The sequence below is a fragment of the Bombus bifarius genome, unplaced genomic scaffold, assembly GCF_011952205.1.
Source record: "Bombus bifarius isolate JDL3187 unplaced genomic scaffold, Bbif_JDL3187 scf7180000009244, whole genome shotgun sequence".
Classification (NCBI taxonomy): domain Eukaryota; kingdom Metazoa; phylum Arthropoda; class Insecta; order Hymenoptera; family Apidae; genus Bombus; species Bombus bifarius.
In genome coordinates, this window is record NW_022884990.1 from 54241 (window position 1) to 62131 (window position 7891).

Below are 7891 nucleotides of genomic sequence, written 5' to 3' on the forward strand. Positions count from 1 at the left end.
TTCACGGTACGTACACGGCAATCACATCTTAACATACACGAGCTGAAACAGAAAGCATCAGATTTCACGGAAACAAGGTGTTATTAACCCCTTCGGACTCTTTCGAAAGTTTCCGCAAACAGTTCACGTAACGTTAATTGCGTAAGAAACATTTCCATTGCCGATTGTGTTTAGTCAATGGCTTTTCGCTTAATTGGAAAACGTACTTCCGAGTGAAGCAATTAATGCCCGTAAATGGGAAAAGTAATCGACCGAGCGAAGGTCGACGTTAAATATTCGTCACTTATTCAATCCCATTGGCTTTCGCATTCTTGCTCGTTCTTTCCCGTTCTTGCCCGTTTTTCCCCTTCTTTCTCCTCGGTGCAATGAACTTTGCCATGTAAATCGAGAGAAACAGATATGAAATAGAAATAAACTCGCCCTTTTGTCAAAAGTATATGGAAAGATTTATGGTCGAAGGTGATTTATCTCGAGATGTACTTTAGGTGGATGGTTTTATTTTTGGTAAATTATTTTCAAGTCCATGAATCGAATAACAGAGAAAAAAAGCGACGATGAATGTTTCGTTTAATACCTAGCGTGAAAAAGAACGTGTGGTGAATTATTAATAAAACTAATCGCATAAATTACTTCGCGCCCAAAAATAAAAAATCGAACGTTAACGGTCTGACAATTTGATAAAACGTTTTCTATTCGATTTTTCACGATTAACAGTAAAAATAGCAAAAGCTAACGGAGTAAGATTAACGGAAAGAATTTCAGTTTTTTCCTAGTTAAATTAATTTGTAGAAAATTAACTTATATTCGTATTATCGATAATTATTTCATAATCACTCGATGAAATATTTAAATATTATTATCTGTATCTGATTTGAAATTTGATCGATTTTGTTTAGGGGAATTCCATACGTTAAGAAAATTAATTACAATTGCTCCAATAAGGTTGAAAAGCACGTGAAACTAAACGACAGCCTAAATTCTTGCGAAACGTTTAATAGATGTTCGTACGAATCGGTAAATATGTTGGATCTCGCGCTAACGAGCGAAATAAACCAAGAGAAGATAAGGAGAAAGCTCGGAAATTTTAGGGAAGGGAATGCAAGAAAATCAGATTTGCGTGCTTCCGCGAGATTATTTTCGTGGGAATGGGTAGAAATCAGCGGAGTGCCGACGTCGACGTCAACGTCGCGCTTCCTTCCCCTTTATAATGCCGCAAAATAATAAGAATTTCGTCTGCTTAGTCCCGTGGGTGCTTACATTCCTATTTATGACGACAGTATCTCGGCCTCTTCATGCCAGCTGCTAGCAAATATGCACGGCTCGATCCCCGAGTTGTCGAGTATTTTCTTCTTCGGACTTCCTTGCCCAACCCTGCGGCAGAGCAACGATAATGGAGACAAAGTTACGCATTCTCCAGTCGATTCGCCCATTCTCGTCTTTTTCATTTTCCGCTTAGCAATGATAGAGGCGCAAACTGCGTAATCACTGTTGGAATACAACGATATCAGTCGCATGCGGATAGAGTGTTTGATCGTACAGATTCTTCCATTCGTTGCCCAGCGCCATCCCCACCAGCGTGCGTTCGTGAGATGCACCACGGCAGTTAGCACGCTTTTTCAAAAGGATGCCGGAAGAAGCGTGAGGATATGGATGGAACATTCTAGACGGGCACGTCGAGAAGCTACTAGAAGGTTCTGTGCCACATGTGACGCCACACAGACACCCACACAGGTCACACTCATTACTGCATAGAGAGTGGGGCTCTAAACCTTTTCAAGGGCCATGGGTCACTAAGCCAGTCTGTGAATAACTAGCCAACTGTCTACATTCCAGAACGCACATTTATAACTCTCGAAATAATTGTTTAATAAATATCACATTGTATTATTTCAACATAAACATTGTGTCTTCCACAGAATATTAATCCTAATTCCAAGATTAAATTCTAACAATCACTCGGGCCGATTTCCTCGGCAAATCACCGTAAAGTACCGAGTCTTTTAAACTTTCAACGGCCTTTAAGGTATTTCGAAAGGTATCCATATACATTTCGCACGCGTTGCTACATCATACACAGTTACGATATATCGCGCGCTCGCTTCGCAAATATTCATTTCTTTCGAAAAGGAAAACGGTCGTCGAGTTTTCGTTCTTCCGTTCTGAATTTATTTACGACATTATCGCGTATTCGATGGATATAGTATAAATATCATTAGTAGTAGGAGTATACTTTTACCATCGCGTATATAAATTTCCTTCAAGACTCGTAAGGTTGAATAACGTATACGTATAGTTGAAGAACTGAATGGTAAATATTGGATATTCCAAAGGCGAAGAAGCTTTCCATCAGAGAAAAAAATAAACTACATTTCCCTTAATATCAACACTTTCGTCATTTATCGTTTTTAATATCATGTTCTTTCAATTGCGATCGTGTTTTGTTCGCACGCTACTTTCAACTCGTTCGATTTTATCCAATGTGTACTTCGATAAATTCCCTGTTACGTCTCGTTGTCACGTGGCTTGAACAGCGTTTAAAGCTTCGTTTGGTTGGCCATATCGCAACAACAGCGTCCCTTTCATCCTCGCATTTATCTTCCTTGCTCGTAAGTTCGCCGGCGAGCTGCGCGCCTCGCCGCGTCGTCTCTCTTCACATTTCCATTACGACAAGGACCTTAGTAGCTGCGAGGACATGGCATATAGCATAATAACGAGCCATGAACAGCACAACACGCGGCCGCTTTATTTCACCGTTCCTGCAGCCTGAAATATCTCGACCCCCTGAAATCACTTCACACTCGCTTCCAGTAACTCGCGTCCCTCCGGCTTCTCTCTTCACCGGCGGTTCTCCATCCGCCTCTCTCCTATCCGTAGCGGGCTATTACCTTAGACTACACCTGGCCAAACTGTGGTCTCCAAAACGATTTTTAGAAACTGGTATGCGAGCAAAATACGAATTTACAAAAATTCAACGATAATACCAAAAATAGATACCTTATTAGCGTAAATTAACCGAATATTACGATTATATCTTAAATATCGTTTTATTCGAAGCGAGACTAACGGGAAATCAGAAATTTTCTTCGATGATCCTCGTATTAAGTATAAATATTATTAATTTTTGAACAGAGAAGAAACGTTCCGTGGAAAAGAATGCCGTTGCCAAATATTTCGCCTTCTTTTTATTTTCAAGCTACGTAAATAGTAATTACGTGTTATTTCGCATTTCGCGTTAAAAACAAAAATTAAAATCAAAAGAGATAGGATAGGCATGTTACGTGGGATAAAAAATTACTTAAACCATAAGCAACGAGAGAATTTCGTTTGATTTTAAGGAACATTATACGCACTGTTACGAGGCCAGATATATATTAGTCCAAATACGATTGTATTGTACAATTACTAGTAGGTTGAATACATTAGATAAGTAAAAAGAACGACAAGTAAAGAGAACGATAAGGGAAAATACATCGGGCTAATAGGTGAATTACAGAAATACGTTCCATATTCTACAGTACAGAAAGAGAAACATTGTCGACGATAAGTAAAAAACTAATTGCACGAGTTTCGTGTGTGCGATTGTGACTCGTTGAAAACTCGTTCTACCTGGAAAGAGAAACGGGAAAACAAAGAGCTTTGTTTGTCTCTCTGAAACGTGTGTGCGACACAATTATTCCCTAACACTACTAACGCCGCTGCCAAATATGTGCTTTGTAATTTTCTAAATCGGCGATATTTCAAATCTTTGATCGATCGGTCATCGCGCTACAGTTGCAGAAGCTCGACAAATTTTAAAACGTAATATTAATTAATTTATCGATCATCATTGAAAACAGCAAACAGCATAGAAAATGCTTGTTCCTTAAAAAATTTCTCGTAATTTTCGATCGCTAGTTTTTCGTGTTGCATAATATTCTACGATTTGGTAAAACGTTTAACCGATTCTGCTCCAGGGGCGAAATTTAACGGCTCGGATCCTCGAATAGACGAATATAATTCGAATTTTTATACCAATAAATTCCAATCGTTAAAAGCAGCAAACGATGAAAGACTAATTCGATAATGTCGTACGATTCGATTGGAACAAGGAAAGACGAGTTTCAGACGAGTTTCGTCAAAAACTCCGCGAACAAAAGATGCTTTAGAATACCGATATCCAAAATGGAATTTTTCAAATAGAAAGAATTCTACGCGCATAGTTTTATCTGCAATTTTTTATTTCGCGATATAACATTTAGCAATTCGCATGTAAAAAATAAAATCGCAATTCAAATTTTTCTATTTGTCAAGTTTCAAAACAATCGGTTATCTACTTTGCGATGGTTCTATTGATATTCTATCCAAACGCAGTGCACACGAACAAAGCTAAAAAAAATCTAACGGACGTTGGAAAAAAATATAAAGCTCTCTATTTCCATGGGAAAACAGAGACGCAAAATCCGTAAGCAAAATACGATCGTAACGTGCGCACGGGTCGAGATTTGCTAATTCTGAACGGAGAATGCGAAGAATCGGAGAAAACTAGCGTAACGTCGAATAAAATAATAGGATGAAACCTAGAGTCGATCGATTACCCGCGATATCGCGTCTAATGCAGAAGAACACGCGTATAAACGATATCACTTGTCATCGCCTTTCTCGTTTATTGCTGGCAGGATGTGTTGGCAAAGAAACAGCATGTGATACTTGTAACAGATTGCATTTCGTGCCGAGACACACTTTGTTACCTGGGTTTACACTTTCATGCACCAGAAACGACCTCACGTTTCCCGGCTCGTGTCGGTCTATTTATTTTGGCCACTTGGGTTTTCAAGGCGCTGTCACCTGGTTCGTGACAGCGGGCCCTTTTCAAGTTCAGCGATCCGACTCGAAAAGCGTTAGAAAAATAGGCATTTGATGCATAAACCGCGGCCTTAATTTCCTTTTTCACAGCGCGTATGTTTTCCAAACTATTTACTATCCGATCTACGTACATACACGTATAATGTAAACACACAGGTACGCATCGTATCGACGATAACTTTTAGACAAGAGATAAGAAAATATGTGTACGTATAACGTAATTCTTGGGGTTAGGGGTAATTTTACGAGATTATGATACATCATACACACGTATAATACGATCTTCGACATTTCTCGAGATAAAATGATATTCAAAACCACAATGGTCTTTCATGGCTTAAACAAATGAATTTTTGATGACAATAAACGCAAAGCGTTATTTCATGAAACGGAACAGCGAACTGGTTGATAACAACATTATGATTCTTAGCCGTCCAAATATGCATACATGTGCGTATAACACTAATCTAATATAATCCGAGAATCTGATTTTCCGTATAATTTTTTTATTAATTATATTGGATTCACAGATTATATCGAAACATCCTGCGAACGGAACGAGAACGACGAATAGCAATTAGGTGAGTAAAGTTATCATGATCAGTTGTTTACAACTATAGAGGTAACGCTTCTTTGTAATTTCCCCCTTATTTTCCACACAAATTATCCATTAGTCCCTGATTTCTTAGAATGCGTAAAATTAAATCATGGAAATTCATCTAATTTTGAACATTGTTCCCTTCGTCCCTCCACTATATGACACGAGGAATTCGTGTAAAAATTCGTCTTGCGGGATAGAATTACATCGATTTGAGTGCGTTTTGCCCCGATCCTTTTGGCAATCGTCGGGCACACATAGGTACAAGATTTCTTTCTGCCGTTAAGTACGTGAGCAGACGGAACACGCGGAACGCTACACGTGACACGTTATGTTCTCCCGCGTTTCTTCAGCGCACATTCGTACAATACGTTATATGTTCCTCGCTGGCAAATCCTGCTCGGTCGAACGATTTTCATATCGAGGGAAATCGTTTCTTTCACGAATTCCTTTTCGGCTGATGCACCTTTTACAGCTTAAGGGACGACGCGGTGCAGTTAAAGTTCACGACTGAAGCACCTATTCGAGGGTGGCTTCTGCGTGAAACCGAAATCATTAACGGTTAATCGGGCAATATTTCTCTGGACGGTGATTTTCCATCGATCGCGTTCAATTTCGTCGCAATCGATAGAATTCTTTCCTCTTTTACCACTCTTCTTCCGCTTCCCCCAAGGCCAGCCCCCTCCCCCCGCCCTCTTTACTCTCTTTCAGAGTGATACACGAAGCGATTTTGGGAAGGGAGACGTGACAAAAACTTTTAGCTCTGAAAACTGATGCTATATGTATCGGTGAAATTGGATACCGTTATAGTTTTCAATCGAATTAATCACGAGTTAATTTTGGCCATACTATATTTTCCATACATCGGTTGGTATTCTTATATACACACAAGAGTTCTTTGCATTCGTATCGTTTAGCTGGAAAGCATTAATTCTCGGTATTACGAAATCATAATTTGCGTTCGAAAAAGATATTTCGATTGTAAGTTTTAAAAACCTATCGTACAAAAGACAAAGAAATCGTAAATAGGACAAGCACGATAAAGTACGAGGCACGTGACATTAGGAGGATATAGATCATCGTTTTGCTAGTTTCGAAATTTGTTGAAAAATACGGAGTTGCTAAATCACGAAATCGTGAACTGTATTTATGAATTTTGATGTCACAGTTGCGTACTATTTGTCAGATTCGGTTCACTTTTGTCGTCGTTAATATTATTTCAGTACAGAAGATTTCGTTCATTCTATTTTTGTGTTTATGCGACTATTGATTTGCATTTTGTATTTGGCAAGATAAATGTTAAGACCGAATTGCTCGGATAAAATAAACAGAGGCGAAGACTTTATTGTATACGCAAACAGCATTTAATTCCAGACTGAACAAACGCTAGATACGAATATACACGTATAAATGTGAAAACACGATAAGAAAATAATGTCACTGAAGAAAAAACGTTAAGTATAATAAGAATCAATGTCTAGTTATATGTATAGGTAATTTTGACTTGAGAACTAGGCGAGATTACGCGGTGGAGTTTTGGTCTTGTAGAAATAGGTAATGGAATAGGGATATGGTATATGTATATACATGCATGCCTAGGTAGATATTACATGATCAATACAGCAGAGTGGGAACTAGTAGTAAGAGGAAAATCATGTAAGACATAGCACATTTCAGAAAAAAAGAGACAAAAATGTAAGAACCGAAGAATGTGTAACGTGATTTTAAAAATTAGAATCCGTAATAACTTACTATTGATCATCGAATGTACAATAATTATTGGCAAGATCAGGACGGTACTATTACTTTCGCTAAGAAAGAAACCAACATCTCCTAGAACATATAAATATAGTTGCAAGCTTTAATCGACGAAACGAATGCTGTACTCGTGTATTTGTTCGTTTCTACGGTAAAAGCACAAATGCTTTGTGTCGCTTAATGCGGACCGTTTGCTTTGAAAGTCAGCTTTTATCATTAAAAGAGAGCAAATAATTACTTGAAAATTAGCAGAACATTTCTATATAATGATATTTCAATTCCTTAAATTGTCTACGAAATCTTGCAACTGTAATATGATTAATATTAAAAATATTCGAAACTTATCTTATACGCAGATAACGTAATTATCCGGCTTACAAAGTACCACTTACAAAATATCGATAGATGTATCTAAACCACTCGAAAGTTTTCCACTCGTTCTATCAATCTTCGTATATCTTATCGGAAATCATTTCATTTTTGAATCGCATTAAAAATTCTCCGACTTTCGTGTCAGATATAAAATTCTTAAACGTTTGCGTCGGACAAGTATCTGGCGTATGAATTTTTATCTTATTCGTTCATAATTTATCCAGCAGCACGTTAATTTTTCAATGACACGGCTGCTGCTATACTCGTATGCTGATTATAGAGAAAATGCCGACAGACTGAAATTCGTTCGCTAAGTAACGA